The sequence below is a fragment of the Dendroctonus ponderosae genome, unplaced genomic scaffold (genome assembly GCF_020466585.1).
Source record: "Dendroctonus ponderosae isolate FM_Combo_2020 unplaced genomic scaffold, Dpon_F_20191213v2 Dpon_F_20191213_2, whole genome shotgun sequence".
In the NCBI taxonomy this organism is placed as follows: Eukaryota; Metazoa; Arthropoda; class Insecta; order Coleoptera; family Curculionidae; genus Dendroctonus; species Dendroctonus ponderosae.
In genome coordinates, this window is record NW_026018165.1 from 3,558,720 (window position 1) to 3,575,997 (window position 17,278).

At 33.2% G+C, this 17,278-nt stretch overlaps 1 protein-coding gene and 1 long non-coding RNA gene across 3 annotated transcripts in view; both read left to right on the top strand.

Annotated features, from left to right (window-relative positions):
• The window catches only part of LOC109541340 (protein rhomboid), a 124,775-nt gene that overhangs the window by 33,495 nt on the left and 74,002 nt on the right, over positions 1 to 17,278 (top strand). The gene's annotated exons all lie outside the window — the stretch shown is intronic.
• LOC125503563 lies at positions 14,621 to 15,921 on the top strand. The gene is made up of 2 exons (XR_007280972.1): positions 14,621 to 14,746; positions 15,763 to 15,921. It is a non-coding gene; the product is annotated as an uncharacterized LOC125503563 (long non-coding RNA).

A 17,278-nucleotide genomic window follows, 5' to 3' on the forward strand; every position in this document is an offset into this window, starting at 1 on the left:
ATGCACCCTGTATATTGGAAAGTAATTTTAGAATGTGGACCTTTTAAACGTGAAAAACTTTCGTTGGACGAATTTTCTTGTAAACTTCATATTTCAATGAGCAACCCTGTATGTAGAAATTTTTATGTCATTTGATCACTTAGTTCCAGAATTATGACGTGCAACATAAATTTATTAAATTATGACCCGATTACTAGTAATCAAATATGTTTCAGGAGATGTTGAAAATGCCTGCCTTCAACTTCCAAACTCTTTACTACTCTATTTTTTAAAGAATTTTGAAATTTTTGACACTTTGCAAAACCACTGACTTAAACATGTTTAATAGTATTGGCATTCCCAGAAACCAGATGAGTAAACCATACAAAAATTTTTACACATACGTAGTTTGTCATATAAAATCAAATTTCAGAATCAAAAATATAATATCATTCCATTTGAAATTTCAAAATTGGCTTTACCTCTCAAAGAGGGCGCTTGAGTAAAAGATAGTAAAAAATATGTTAAAACATGTCCCCCTACGTATCTATTACTTTCCAAAATTTGCGTTTCGTTCATTCTTCCCTAAATCGTTTTATGACATTTTTAATATCCACTTTAAAGTATGAAAACTCGTATTAAGTATAACTTTATAAGTTAGTTAATTAAGTATAGTTTTATAAGTTATAATTAAGTATTAAAATTTATTTTTAAAATTAATTAAGTAATTGGTAAAAACTATTAAAATTGTGCGAATAAATCACACCATTGTAATTCAGCATTTCAAACTCGAATAGATCTTTCGTAGTAAATAGAATTTTTTTAAATTAATTTGCTAAATAGAGTGTTGAATATTTTTAAAATATACACGTTTAGTACCTTTACAATATAGCGATGAGAACTGTGAAACAAATAATACCGGTTAAGCGTAAACTTACTTTACTTTATCGTTGGAACACCCTGTACATATAAAAAATTATTTACGAAATGTATCGTTGAAAGTGGCCAAAAATATAACATAAAATCCATTATAGTTATTGGGAGAATTTTTACTTTACAAGATCTTAGAAGAAATATTTCAAAACGTATTTTCGTAGTTCGAAATCAGTTAAGGCTTTCAAAAGCCAATGTATATTTTATAGAGTCGAAATTAATGAAAGGAAAACACTGCATACTGAGCTAAATATAGTTATCCCAACATCTGACCATTAATAATTCCACAATTATGATCTTGGAACCCAAATAAAGTATAATAATAGTTTTGGTTCTTCAGTGTCACATTCGCCAACTGCTGCATCAAAAGGTGCACCTCAATCGGTCGACGCAGGGTGGTATTTTTCTTATTGGGGGTTTCTCCACCAAAAGTCCATACATTTCAAAAACAGTGTCGTTACCCCGAGAAATAGATGTTTGCAGTCGCAAACTTCTCACAATACTTTGTCGGCAAAAATGAATCGTAGATTTACTATTAGAGAGTTGTAGCCAGACACGTTAGATTTTTAAGTTTAAGTTAAGTTTTAAGTTTAAGTTTAAGTTTAAATGCTAGGTGCGGTTTCACCTAGTTTCTTCTGGTATCTATTGAAAATGTAAGTTAGTGTTATGTAGGGTAGTATATGTATGTAGTTCATTGTGAAGCTGAATGTTTTCATGAGTTTTTCATATGTTTCAACTGACAAATTTGTAAAGTCGTAAAAAGATCCGAAGGATCTGAAAATCCTGTTTAGTTAATGGTTTATTTTGTCATGAGGTGACATATTATGCGAATAAAATATTTTTAGTATATAATAAATATATTAAGAAGGGTTTTTGAAAACTATTGCACATAGAAGTCCTACTCAGGTGGCTAAATTCACATTTTCATCAGTTTCTACAAGATGGATCTGGGATTTTACGGATTGCTTACAAGTCAAACAAAAGCTTGCAATAGTCTGTATTTTGCAGTATTACAAGCTGTTGAGCTTTTAAAAATTACAATGTCTATTCAAATTCCAGCTCGCATATATCGTATTGTCCTCATATTTCCATTGAAATTATTTATTGTTGCAAATTTCAGGCGAATTAATTCTTTCAATATTTGCATTACACAAAACAAGCCTAGCTTACCATTCACTCAAAACCAGGTTCTATTTGAAAACATTATTCACTATAAAACTTTCAGAATGATAGAGTTTATCAACTCATTTCAATAATCACACCATGATTTAAAAGCAAATATAAATACAACTGATTACATAGGGTTAGTTTCTTGGGGTAACCAAGAGAAGAGAAGGTTTTCGCTTGTTACTTGAACATTTTAGCAGCAAAATGATACATAAGATGTTTGCTATGTTTTCAGTAAAACAGTTCATGTCTGTCCACTAATATACTTTTGTAAGTATTTCTTATTAAAAAAATAACAATGTCGACAATGTTCCACATTTTCACATGACTAATTCCACATGTATGTGGAAAACCGTTTGCATCTATATCATTGCCATATAAGTATTCACAAAATTAAAATTTCCGTTCTCAAATGAAGCTTAAGTGGAGAATCAGAATTAAGTGGTTGAAAGGAACCGCTAAATTAAGGAAATATGATATTATGGAATATAGGAATGCAGCAGACTCGCAAGCCAGTTTAAATACAAGAAATGTAATTTCAATGGTGAAGGTGAACATATAAATCACATATTGGTATTCTAAAAACGAATTCATTTTATTCCATTTAAAATGTTTATAATTATAACTTTTTCATAATAAAATCGAGTAAATTTACGTTCAGCTTGTGGTTGTTTTCAAAATTAAATACACAGCTGTATCTCTCTACTACCTAAATTGAAACCTGAAAAGGCATGGAGGAATAAAGAACTACTGCCTATGCGGACCCGGTTATTTATAAGCTGTCACCGAAAACGTTTAAGAATTTGGAAAATGTCATTAGGGTGGGCGGTTTCTTAACTCTATAAAGATGGAAATATTTTCGCAATTCCAGCGAGAAATTTACCGGTACTAATTTTGACTTTCGGTCAATGTTTTGTCTGAAATGATTGACCACATAGCATCGTCTCGGAAGCGACACCCAACGAGTCAATAAGTTAAAACAGTTGACAGAGGTATTTGTAAATCGGCCAAAGGTTGGACAATAGGAAGGTTGTCAACATCTTCAGTTTGACTAGAAGCCGATTTCTTACCGCAAATGCTTATCAGTGAAAGCTTGAAAGTTGCACAGGAAAGTGTTAAAATCTTTTACGGTTGTGTTGTATATAGGTAATTTTGCATGTGCCAAAACTATATTAAAAGGGTTGTAGCCACATCTAACAGCTATCATTTAAAATCTTTAATTTGCGGTTTCTATTTCTGCTTTCTTCAAAAAGTTTCACAGATATCGAAATATTGTCAAATTTTTCAGATTATAACTTAATCTTTGCATTGTTTATTCTTATTTTATCTAATCTATCTTCTTTTGAGGTGAAAATTAGTTCTTATAGTTTTCGATCGCGCCAAAATCTGCTATGCTTTGTATGACAATATCACTAGGTATAAACCAGATCCACTCGAATTTATGGCATTGTCCAATTGACAAATTGGGATATTGAACTATTTTTTAACAAAAAAATACTATAAAGCACCTAAAGTTATTGTTACGACTCGAAGACATGGTTAGAATACCCATCAGTGCTGATAAGCATCGGGGTCACAAGATCTTCTTTTCGCAAAGATGCAATCTTTGAAGTGATGTCCTAATATAGAAGGTAATTATACAAATCCACATTCCGCTGTATTTTCTCATGCACTAACATATTCCTGATGATTTTTTTTTTAATTGTATGATTTTTATTTTTTATATATTTCATGCGTCTGACTTGGTTTTTAATGAAAGGTTCGTAAATAATAACTGTTCAATAACCGGAATTAATGAAAAATATAGTAGGTAATCTGGTCGAAAAATTGGTAAAACAATGATTAATTTAAATTACAGAAAGTTGAAAATGTTTTAGAATAACAGTCTTTAGTCATTTGTATTTAACTGACAATTGTCTTAGTTCACTATTTTAGTATACAAAATATTAAACGGGTTATCCAATTCGAGGTTGAGAAAGTAAAACCTTGTTATTTGATATCTGTCAAAGGTAACCGACATCCGAAGCGTTTTTGTTTTAGTTGAAGGTTTGCCATTTTGGAATATGGATCGTTTAACTGTCGAAGAACGCGTAAAAATTATTAAATGTTACTATAAAAATGGTGATTCTGTTGTATCAACGTTTAGGGCTTTACGAGCAGATTACGGTGGACATAATCGGCCCACAGAGCAAACAATTTCGAACACAGTAGAAAAATTTGAAGAGACTTACTGATACTTATCGGTTACTGATATTGTAAGGCCTGTGCATCATTGCAACATTCATTCAGCTGAAAATATCGCTGTTGTTGCTCAAAGTGTGGAGGAAGATCCGAATTCGTCGATTTCCCGACGTGCTCAACATTTGTGCTTGTCTTACGGCTCATTGTGGGAAGTCCAACTGACTCAAGAACTTAAGCCTCAAGGCCATGGGCAATACAGATCATACGCAAATTGGGTGATCGAACAATTTCTTCTAAATTTTCTTCAGCGATGAGGCCCATTTTTACGGTACTGTTACGGTTACGTGAATAAACAGAACAGCCGTATATGTGGCTCTCAAAATCCGCAGGTGTCGCAGAAAGGCATTTGAATCCTGAAAAAGTGACCGTATGGTGTGCATTATGGCCCGGTGGTGGTATGGGCCCATATTTTTTTGAAAACAATCAAAGAAGAGCCATAACAGTCAATTCTGAGCGCTATGGACGCATGTTAACCGATTATTTTTGGAGAGAAATTGAAGATTATGATCTGGAAGACATGTGGTTCCAGCAAGATCGGGCAACGAGTCACACAACACTGGCAGTTAGAGCCCTATTGCAAGAGAAATTTCCAGGACGCCTAATTCCGAGATTGAGCAATGGCAATTGGCCCGCAAGATCCTGCGACTTAACACCGTTAGATTTATTTTTGTGGGGCTATGCGAAAGATCGTATTTACGCCAATAATCCTCAAACTCACGAGCAACTGAAAGCCAATATCCGTGAAGTTATGACCGGGATTTTACCGTTAATGCACCGAAAAGTCATTCAAAATTGCCTCAAAAGGATTGAGGCCTCTAGGAGGTCCCGTGGAGGACATTTAAATGATATTGTTTGTCACGTATAATGGCAAGGTTTAATTTTTATATTGAATTAAAATTTTCGTCTCCATCTGAATATTTTGTGTGATTTTTTACTTTACTTTCCAAAGCATAAAATGGATGTAGCTGTAGTTTCATTACAAATAAATGTTATCACAATTTTCACGCATATAAAACAATATTACCCTTTGATCACAGAAGCACTTAATTTGTAAATTCGAAATATTTTTTTTCAGAATAACTGCTTTGAAGAAGCAATCTTTTGAAATTGTAAATACGGTGCTTTCAAAGTTGTATGTAAAAGTTCCAATGACGCAAGGAAACGGTTCTGTTCAACTATAGAAACACTTTTATATAGAACATAGTTTACATTTTTAGCACGTATCTAATATGATTTTCTGTCCCTGGCTTCAAACAACACATTGACGGATTTATTAGCAATTTCTTCCTGTCTCTTGCTTTTCCTGCTAAAGCTATCACTGTCCCATTTGTTTAACATTTTAAATACGTACTGTTTCTTCTTATGATATTCTTTTTGTGTTATAGTGTCTAATGATCTATAATGCTCCAACTTGTACTCAATATCATTTCGTTTGGCATTCTGATGTTTAAAGTTTTTTTCGTAATTTAATAGCGAATTATCTCCAACATTTAAGTTGTTGTTGTTGTTAGCACACTTTTCAAGATTTTCTCGATCATGTTGGGAACAGCTTGGCTGGTTGTGATTGCTTCCATGGTCAGGCAGACAATTCGCATGCTCAAATTCTTCAATGCTATTGGTGGTGTAACACAGAATTTTGTTATAGTTTTCCAAATTTTGAAACGGACCGGGAATGGTTACATTAACTGTAAATTCTGACTGAAGTTTGGAAAAAGGTGAAATGCCCATGAAAGTGATGTATTTGGACATATATACAAGCCATTGTCAATACAACAATGTTTACAACTCAATTTGCTTCTAGCTGGTTAGGACGAAAAGATTTCAGTTCTTTTCCATGGGTAGTTTTTGTGATTGTTATGAATTATATGGCATAAACTTTCACCTATGATGAAATAAATGAAATTTTAGTCCTCAGCAAGAGTGCGGTCTTGGCTTTTTTCTATATTTTGATATTTCCATTTTCATGCATTTTCGTTCACAAACAATGAAATTTTCATTTCCAACGCAGCTACTCATACCAAGCTTTCCATGCATCGTTTAAGGAAAATCGATCTAGGCGCAACAGCTTGAACGTATTTTTTTTTAATGATCTATATGGGTATCTATTCGATATTAAAAATTAATTATATGTTTACACATGTTTAGATACATGATAGATATAGTTTTAGTTTTGTTTTACCTTGTTACTTACTTATTTAAATTTACCTCACTAAAAGCATTTTAGCTTCTTAAATGAATGTTCAAAAACGGAGCGTTTGGAGATCCAGGCTATGAAATTATAAATTATATTCAATTTCCCGCTTTAGCTATTGCATTTTTCAAGATGTCTAACTTAAATAGACTGTATAACGGTTCTAACAACAAATGCAATTGCAAAATCCTTGCAGAAGTCAGAATTTATCCAGGTCCAAGATAAGGTAAATTTGACTGTATAACGATTATTTTGTTGAGCAGTTTCGTTTTAATTTACATGCAGATGATAAAACGAAATTCAATTTTAATTATAAAGTTGTCTGATATCCTAACTTTATTTCTGAGTGATTCGTTTTAGATTCAAAGAATCTTACAAATATTCTCATATCTTTATCTTATTTTATCTTTAGATCTCTAGATCTTTAGATTCAAAGAATATTAAGTTACATATGTACCAGAATACCAAAACTGGTCTTCTGTAGGAAATCTACAGCTTTTTGTGCTGGATCTATGAGAATGCTTCTACTTAGACCATTTCCAAAGTATTGAAATTAAAATCTTGCATTCTTTTAATTACCAAGCGTCTAGCGATCGATTAGTAGGAAATGAGTATTTCAGTTATTGATGGCATATTTATAAAAAGCAGATTATTGGAATTTATTGAAATATTTACCTGTTTGTAGAACATGATTTGATATGTGACATGTTCGACAAACTTTGAACTATGTTACGTTAACACACAAAAATGGTATGCTAATAGCGTACGAGTTTGACATTATATTTAAGTTAATATGGCGCCCCAGCCCACTATGACCAACCTGTGAGAAACTGTCTCAAATAAAATTTCCCAAATAGGTAGGTAGATAGGCGAATGTGGCCAGCTCAATCGCCCGATCTAGATTCTTAGATTATTATCTTTTGGTAATATGTATAGTGGTAGTAATTGAAGCGACAAATATTAGTCACAGGAACGTTCAAAGGGAGTTAATGAGCTTGGAAATAAAATTAATGTGTGGGGTTTTTCATTTTTCGGTTTGCTGAAAATATCAGAAAAAAACAGCACTACTTTGTGTTCAACAAATTGGGAATGCTTTTGAACATTGTCTTCGGTATATTAGAACGTCGTTTGTAAACCTGTATTGTTTTGAAAGAGATTTTGCGTTAAATTGGTGCCTGTGCAAAAAAGCAAAACTTTTCAATCTCGTTTTTATAATAAGAATGCTTACAAAAATAGACAGTTGTATATTCTTCCCGATTTTGATTGCTCTGGTTCGCAATCGATTAATATTTTTTATCATCAGTTTAGAGTGACTGTTTTCGTATCTTCTTTACGACTTTACAACTAATTTTGTGATGAAGTAAAAGTATTATGTGTTCATTTCTGTTAAAATCTGCCTTTCCTTTGAATTACCTTTTCTGCATCCGAAAAATCCGAATCGTTTGACTTTAAAGGAGACTTCCGGCCTGGGATCTTTTCAGATTTATAATGAATGTTATATTTCCGGTATGGTTATTGGTTCATAAAAATATGTTTTTAACAGCGTTAAATGTGGTTCAAAGAAAAATCACATTCAGAAAGCCGGCCCTATGCACACTGAAGTTTGCAGATTATTAATTTTCGGTCATGAAGCAACCTCACACTGTTTACGGATTTTCATATTTTTTTTTAAATGTAAATGTTTTTGAGGTATATCGCGCGGATAGTTTCGTAGAGTTAGGTATATGATCACCCTATACAGCATATCTTAATAACTTAAGATTTGGATAATCGATTTTGTTCTTGCTGGAATTCAAATTTCAATGCAATTAAAACCTTTTGTATTCTATTCGACCCGATGAAAGTATGGATTTCAATAATAATAATTCGACATTAAATAAAAGTAGCTCTTTTAGGAAGCATAACATTTAACATAATTTGTAATCGAATAATTCTTGTGGTTGGATTTGAAAAAATATATATTTGTATATCGAGGCAATACATTTTGTGAATTCGCTACGCTCACGTTTAGGAGGCAGGTATCACAGTTCTCACGGTTAACACTCTTTATTATTTACCTTTAATTTTGTAGCACCAGTAAAAGGTGACCCACCCAAAGACAAATTATCGAAAATAAGGAGCCATTTAAAATATACTTTACAATCTCATGCTGGCGATTGTCAATAAATAAGCTGGACAACCTTTGTGTAATTCTGTTTGCTTTCGACGATGATGCGTCCTCAACCGGGCGGCTCCATTTTGTGATGCGGTTCTTTTTTATCGGATTTGTGTCAGGTAGGCATATTGGTTTGTCAATTAATTTTCGTAATCCCGTGAAACGACTGAAGAGCACGAGCTTGGGAATTTACCGTGAGAAACAACCACCGCCTTTCCTTCACTGTTGGAATTTACTTACCCTTGAGTTTGAAACTACAACTTTGATTTGGGAATTTCCACATGCTTGTCACCTATAAACAGTTTATTTGTTCAACTAAATTTTTTTTAAGTATATTCAAATTTGATTTAAAAGATCACCTATCCACAAACTAGACCTATTCAAATATTTTATGTGCCTAGGGAAACTATGATAGAAAACTTTATTGGAAATGCTTCTGCATGTTCTGGATCAGGGGTGCGCAACCTTTTTAATCAACGGGCCAATTTAAATTTGTTAATTTTTTGGCAGGCCGCGCATAAAGTAACACTTATTAATAATGTTTCAAATTTTATTTGTAATAAATATTAGAATAAAAAATATAAAATAAAAAAGTAAAGATTTCATATACAAATTTTAATGAAGTCAAATTTTAATGAAGTTTTTTGTCAAGAACAGAACTGAAAAACGAATTTTCTTGATATTTTTAGTGATAAATTTGGTACTGGTTTTTCGGAACATGCTGATCAATATCAGCCGGAATTGATGAGGGAGCTACACATACGCAGCTCTCTAAGTGTATCACTAATCGTGTCTTGATCGGTGGTCATTTTTGATTAATTTCATGATTGAAAATAATTGATCGCAAACATAAGTAGGTACGTACTTCCGAACAGAAACATCATTTGCTTTGCATTTTTGGTCAAAAGTGGAAATTTCTCAGGATTTTTTACATCGGTATTATTCTGCATGTCAATCACTTCAATTTGAAAGTCTTCGGCAACTGTATCCACATCGATATTAAAGGGCCGATGAACTATTTTCATCAAAACCGCTGTCTTCTCAGCTTTGAACATTCGGAATCGTTTTCGTTTGAAACCAAAAATCGTTGAAATCAAAAATTGAAATTTAGAGTAAGAGAGAAGTAAGGTTTTAGATTTATAAATGTGCAAAGTAAAACACATTATTCTGCATAAGATGTCGCCGACAAGTGAGTCTCGTCATAAAAAGTCGTGCAGACGCGGCGCGTTTATTTTACATATTTGAACAAGTCGCCGACAAGTAAGTAATTCGTCACAAAAAAATGATTCGGTTTAGTGTGTACTACCATTTTATTATAATTAATTTTATATCAATATATTGATGGGAGTCGATAAAATAAATTCAATTTTAGCAATGCTGGCGGGCCGCATAGACATGTTTAACGGGCGGCAAGTGGCCGCGTGTTGCTCATCCCTGTTGTAGATCGTGAAAATTTTGTACATTTATCAAAACGTAAAACAGTGAGAAAAAGTCCTTTCCCAATTCCTTTCGTACAAATATAGGTTCTACATGCAATGTAGAAAAAGCGATTTAATATTTAAATCTAATATCACTCAAGGACACTAGAATATTCTTAAATTGTGGCTCAACTCAGAAGTTTATTCGTCTAGATTATTGTAGATGTGTTTGCTTGAAATTGGGTTTACTATTGTTTCATTCAATATACAGGGTGTCCCACCGGGAAACGCCGCGATCGATATCTGACAAACTATAATCAGGAGAAATTTGAAAATTGTCCAGTGTGCCGAAGTCATTGGGGGCAAGCGATTTTCATGATTGCATTAACACTTCGGGTTATACCGGAAGTAGGTATAAACTTGCTTATTTTAAATGGAGCACCCTATACATATGTACCTACTGTCTATTATGATTGTACGTGCTATAACCTGTAACCCGGCAATGTGACTCCAGAAGAATGACCTCACGCCACACCTCCAGAGGAATGACGCCATTTTTGAATCACCCTGTATATTATAATATTTTTGAGTTGTGCTCAAGTGTTAAAAAATAAGTTTCAAAATGACGTTGTGAAAATCGCCATAAATAATTTTTTTCAAATGGAAACTCTCATTTTTGATAATTTTATCTTATTCAGTATTAAAAATAAGGGTAAGTTTGTGTAAAGTTGTCTATTCCAAAATTGTTTAATTTTCGAAATATGGTCAATTTAATGTTTTTATATGGCTGTTTTGCCCTAATCTCATTTTGAATCTTACGAATCTTAGTTGGCATGACGAAATTGGCCATTTTTAATACAGTCAAATGGCAAATAAATCCTGACAGCTGTCATTTACTTTTTTTAAATATTTAATAATCTTGCCCGAACGCTTAAATTATACAAACGAAGTTTATTGAAACTTATTTATTATTTATGGGGAATGTAATAAAGTTATATCAAGAACCGTTTATGTATTATTTATTACTATAATATCAGGAAGAAAAACCAGTTTTTTTTGAAATCTAGAGCTCTAATTTTTCTGGTTGCCCTTATAAATTGAATATGCACTGTTATTTAGTTCTATTCAAAATTCATGAAATTTTTATAATTTGTTTAACATCACAGCATGAAAGCACCTGTTTTTGTGGATATCGAATGGCAAATGGGTCAAATGTTCTTGATGAAACTTTATCACCTTCTCCATAAATAATAAAGAAGTTTAAATAATCTTCGTTTGTATCATTTAAGCGTCCGGGCATGCGAATTAATTAAAGATAACTGACAGCTGTCAGCATTCTTTTGGCCTTTAATTGTATTAAAAATGGCCACTTCGTTAGGGCAACTAGGATTTGCAGAATTTAAAATCAGATGGGGGCAAAATAGCCATATAAAACATTAAATTGACAATATTTCGAAAACTAAACAGTTTTGGAATAGACAACTTCACAGAAACTTACCCTTATTTCTAATACTGAATAAGATAAAATTATCAAAAATGGAGGTTTTCAATTCAAGCAAGAAATGCGACTCAAATTAAGTAGCATAAATTCCCTTACCTATAGGAAAATTGAATAATTATTCGAGTGGCTGCAACTGTCATTTTTCACATAAAATTTCAAATACGTATATCAAAAACGGTTAGACTTAGGCATAGGATGTTTTACATGAAATATATTTATAATTTTGAGTAGAATTGATAAATGTTATGAATAATATATATGGTGTTCCATTTAAAATAAGCAAGTTGATACCTACTTCCGATATAACCGGAAGTGTGGCCATCTTGAAAATATTCTAGATGGCTTGCCCCCAATGACTTCGGCACACTGTTCAATTTTCAAATTTTTCCTAAATATAGTTTGCCAGATATCGATCGCGGCGGTTTCTGGTGGGACACCCTGTATGAAGCTTAGACAAATTTATATTTTTAAATAATTAAATTATTTGTTATAACAAATACTCAACTATTATTAATATATGTATGTTGTATGAAAACACTTATTAAATTATTAATACTTAGGTGTTTTTGTAAGATATTTCTAAATTAAATTATAAATTATCGAATTCAAAATCGTACACAACATACTAATCCTTGTGGAAACAACAGTTACAGATAAAATTTAAAAAATAGATGAACTATGAAGAGCTGGAATCTTTTTAACTTGAAGAGATGAGAGCTCCATCTTGATAACATTCTTCTTAAGGTACCGTTCTCCTATTGAAGGTTGATTTAGCCGAGTTTATTCTCCTGGATTTTTCAGCCATGAGCAGTGCCCCCTGTTCCCTGTTCGGCCTTCTTCTACCTTCAAGCTTGCTATCCATTACAGCGGGAAATTTATTTTCTGCCTGTAAATGTGTCTCACTTAACTTGACCTTTGTCTTTTCATAATTTCCAGAATTTTGTCTGAGTGCTCATTCCTCATTCTTTCGTAGACCGTTTTATGGGAAATTTCGTGGCTCCCTCCATAATACTCTGAGCATTCTCCAAATTAATAAAATTTAAAGGCTTGAAGTTATCTCATCAAATGGACTCGGATTGGTGGTCTAGCCACGATTCGGATTGGTGGTCACATTTTTTGGACATTTTTGAAAATTATGTTTTTGTTTGTGCGTTTGTCATTCATAAGACTCGATCTCTCTCTAGTAATCGGCGGAGTAACACGATTTTAATGTTTTTATGGGCTGTTAGCTTGCATAATGTTATCGTCTACTTATATGATCTCTCTTGAAGAGTACCTACCTGCTTTTTAATATCAAATATTTTCCGAAAAAAATGTTTTCGATATTTTTCCCGTACTCTCTAAGTGAGCCCCTATGACCCATTAAAAGGAATGACGCCAATCATATCACCCTGTATAATTACCGTATATGGATCGTAGAAATACTCGATTATTGGAAATAAGAGAAGCTCTATTGATGAATTAATTTTAATTTTATCTGGCTTGAATAGTTCAATACAAATAAAAATTTTGTTGAACAAAAAAAATTAACATTCATTCAAGAACAAGAACATAATATTATAACATGTTCAAAAATATTAACGTATAATAAAAAAATATACTTTTACTCAATAATAACTCACATGAATGAAATCATAAATAATAGAATATCGTTTCAAACTTGCTCTTTATTATATAATATTTGAAAATAGTATAATAGTAAAAATTGAAGTAATTTGTAATTTATGGCCCTGGTAGGAGTTTAAAACTTATTAATTTACATTCTATTTCCATTTAGTTTACTGCTTGTAATCTACCGTTGCCTGAAATGAGGGTCGATAATATTTGCTGATTATAGATCATATTGTTCGCATTAATATGTGTGAACACTATGTTTGTACAAAGAAGGCGATTTATCTGAAATTTGTGGGGATTATAATTGCAGAGTAGAGTGCCGCCGCCCCTCTTATTGGTTTTTGGGTGGTCACCACCGAGAGAATGGCGATGGTTTTTCTCGTTTTGTGAAACGATCTTTTTAAAAAGTTGCCGCGTGAAATTGGGCATTAATTACCTTATGTGAGTTCGATTTTTGTAGGCACATTGTTTGCAGGGTTCGATAGTCTTTGAATAGGTACATATGATATAGGATTTCAACCAAGCATTTTGGTTGCAGGTGTGCTGGGAGAAAGTGGTGAGAAATTCTATGAAATCCCAAAATTTTCTGGTTGATTGGAATATTATCAGCATACTCTAATGAGTACACATTTTGTTATTCTGTGTATACAATTTTCATAAATGAGATACACCTATAAGTATTATAGTAGTACAATGTGTATCGGTTTTAATTGAAAACTAATAAAAATTAAGGTTTTTGAATTATCGAGCTTAATTAATAATTAAGTTCTAGCAACTCTATTAATAAGCATCACCCGCTCTCCTGATATTTTGGGCAATGGAAAGAAGATGACCAAAATTTTGCTTCCATATTTAGTAACCTCATTTACAAAAACGTTCACCTGTGTGAACATTTAGTTGATTACCAAAGTCTACATGACCGCCTGTATTGGTATGGGACGTCTTTGAATGTTTGAATCCTCACATTTCTATCTTGCAATCAGACACATCCACCGGCGCCTTTAATCGTGTCCAAGCGCCCATCATTTGATCCTAACGATCTATCATCGCGTCTGATCAAACAGCCGTACTGATGGCCAGACCTAAAGTTGTGCGACTAAAACGGTTTCGGTGATTTGTCTTTGTTATCTTTATTCAAGATGAAAGTTTTGTCCGTGAAAATGATGAGATTAATTAGATTTTAAGTGATGACCAGATTTTTATCGTATGAAAATTTCGAGGGTTACAGCTTGAATAAGGAAAATCAATTATTGAACAACTGGGGAAGATTAATCCGATAGTAGATTATTTTTCACATTTTTAGAGGGGCATGGGTATTTAAATTTCGATTTTACATTTACACGTCTTGTAATATTGAAACGATTTGTTTCTGCACATTCTGACTTTAATATTTTTTAGGTTAATAAGGTTTATTGAGAGAAGTTGACATACGAAGGTTGTAAGATGATAATTTTTACATCTAATCGTTTAATCGACTGGCTCGGTTCGTAGCATTGCAAATCATCTTTATCAAATGTATGCAATTAACTCATATGCATTAAATAATGGTAAGTTAATGATATTCCATTTTGATAACGGTATGATATTGACCGACGTATTGACGGATATGGGATTCAAGCGGAATCTATAAGCAATCCATATCAAAGTATAGAACTAATTGAGTTAGTTGTTTTCTGTTTTTTGAGTTAGATGGAAAGTCAACAAGTTTAACTTTATTTCTTGGGTTAATAAAACCATAATAGGAGATTAGATATGACGAAAATAAACGAAATCCTTTGGAACATTTGTCAAACATGGAATAGAAATCGATCTGTTTTATGCTTCACTTTTTGCAGAATTGATCTATGTGTTGCCTTTGACTGTCCTGCATTATTGTATCCTTATCTATTGGTAGTGCTACTTAATTCTTAAACTTAAATATTTAATTTCTCTAGTCGGCATTTGAAGAAAAGGGGCCCTAGATTGAAGATGGCTCCATATAGTCCAGTGTCGCTACCCTTTTCCACGCACTCGTGTGTAACTGCAAACAGACAGCTTGTTCTCAGGCTCGCGGCCCACGATTTGTGTACTTTGCATTATAACGTAACATTGTTCAGCTTATTTAGCTTTTCATTAGTAGTATCGCGTTAACTGCTGGTTCTCACCGGAGTTTGTTCAAGCCAAGGGCGCTAATTGGCTTAGTAAAAGATCTTCGATTAATTTGACATCAGGAAAATGTGTTCAAACCTCGAGATTTATCTGTCTTCTTTTTCTTTGCACTAGAAGAAATATAATTATAGCACATTGAAGTTGGGTAGTTAAAAATGTCACGTAAAAATGCATGATAAATGGCGTTAATAATGGGTTGTTTGTATCGTCGAAGCAGATTTTCGCGAATACTATACCGGTACGATTTCGCCTAAAATTAGCAAATGCAAATTTGCATTTGTTTCCAGAAAATCAGCCTGAGGGTGAAACGTACCTATATGCATGCGTACTCCATACCTGGCTATTATCATACCGATCTGAAGATCAGATTCGGCTGCGGCTTCCCAGTTATTGGCACTAAACAGTATGTTTTCAGTGTTTCTGGCCGACGTCAGTGAGATTCTTGTTATTATGCATGGCTGATTATGGCCAATTGGAACACAACAGCAAGTAAAATGGTACGCCTTGTCTTGGACAGTGGTTAATTTCAATGCGTTCCTACATTATAAACTGGATCATTAAATATTTAAAGTTCTGTAGTAACATTAATCCATTGAAAAAATGAAGAGAATGTGTCTCTGGTTTCAGCATGTAATGATAAATTGGTACCGAGGTTGAACCGAAATTAGCAAGCAAGCCAAAAACTTGCCAACACATTGTGAACATTTTCAATATTCGAAAGATAAAATGTTACTGAACGACTAAAAGCAGCTATGTACACCTACTTACAACTGCAACGTTGTACAAAATGTTTGAAAAAACGTTACCAATTCCACATATTTTGAATAACTTGAATTTGTTAACTTTCATAAACCTGTTTTTAACACATTTATGGATGGTCTTGAAGAATGATGGATTCTAGCTATCTATTGTATGGATGGTTTGATATTATTTGCATATACCTGCTTATCTACCTTTGTTTCTAACTATCTTGTACGCAATCAGTTTGAAAAAATCTATATTGAAAATTGATATATACGAATTAAACGAATTATAAGTTAATATCAGTTACATAGAAATCAACTGTAAATTGAATTAATTAATTTTGAACGGAAATCATACCTGAAGCTTGGTATTTCCATTTAAGATAATGCTAATTTTTCTTTATGTCTTCATTCATGGACACGTGGAATTTTCATTCGGGTTCTACATCGCTTCTGGTAGTAGAACACTATGCAAGTCGATATGAAAATAAATGTAGATTAAGTAGTTTTCCTGCTTTGGAACTGCGATTAAAATTTCCAAATATGTCGTATCGTCAAGAAAGGGCGGATGGATTTGCAGATCTTCTTCGTCGTATGTAATTAAATTACCTATCTTCCTCACAATTATTTTTTATAAGTTTAATTATTTGAATGCCCAATCATACTTTGAACTATAAAAAAATTGTCCTCGGACTTACAATACTTAATTACTCAATTTGAAAGATTCTCTATAATTAAAGGACGCCAGGACGGAGCTCTCTCTTTTGTTTTAGTCAAAAACAACAGTTAAGACTATGAAGGCTTTCACGGCCGGTCAGATTACATTTAGAAATGTTTTCCGGGCTTTGAAGCCGTGGTCTATCGGAATTTCTTCCTGACGTTTCGTCCACAACTGCGGTGGACATTTTCAAAGGCGATGAGACAGTGGGCGAAGTGATCTCCCGTGCTTTCCGACTAAGAATGATTCAACTGCTGGATTCCCAGTCGTGTTTATGCCGCCCAGCCGTGTGTGCTCATGCGTGGGGGATGGGTGGGGGTTCCAACGCTTCGGCGCACATGCTGTTTGGCGCAAAACGCGCTTCCAATCTGGATTGAGTGCCGTAATTTCTTCTTTTCTGTTGAAATTGTTTTGGTGTTTAAATATTTCGATGGCCTCCCTGGTGAGTCTCGGGTAGTATCTTTCAGATT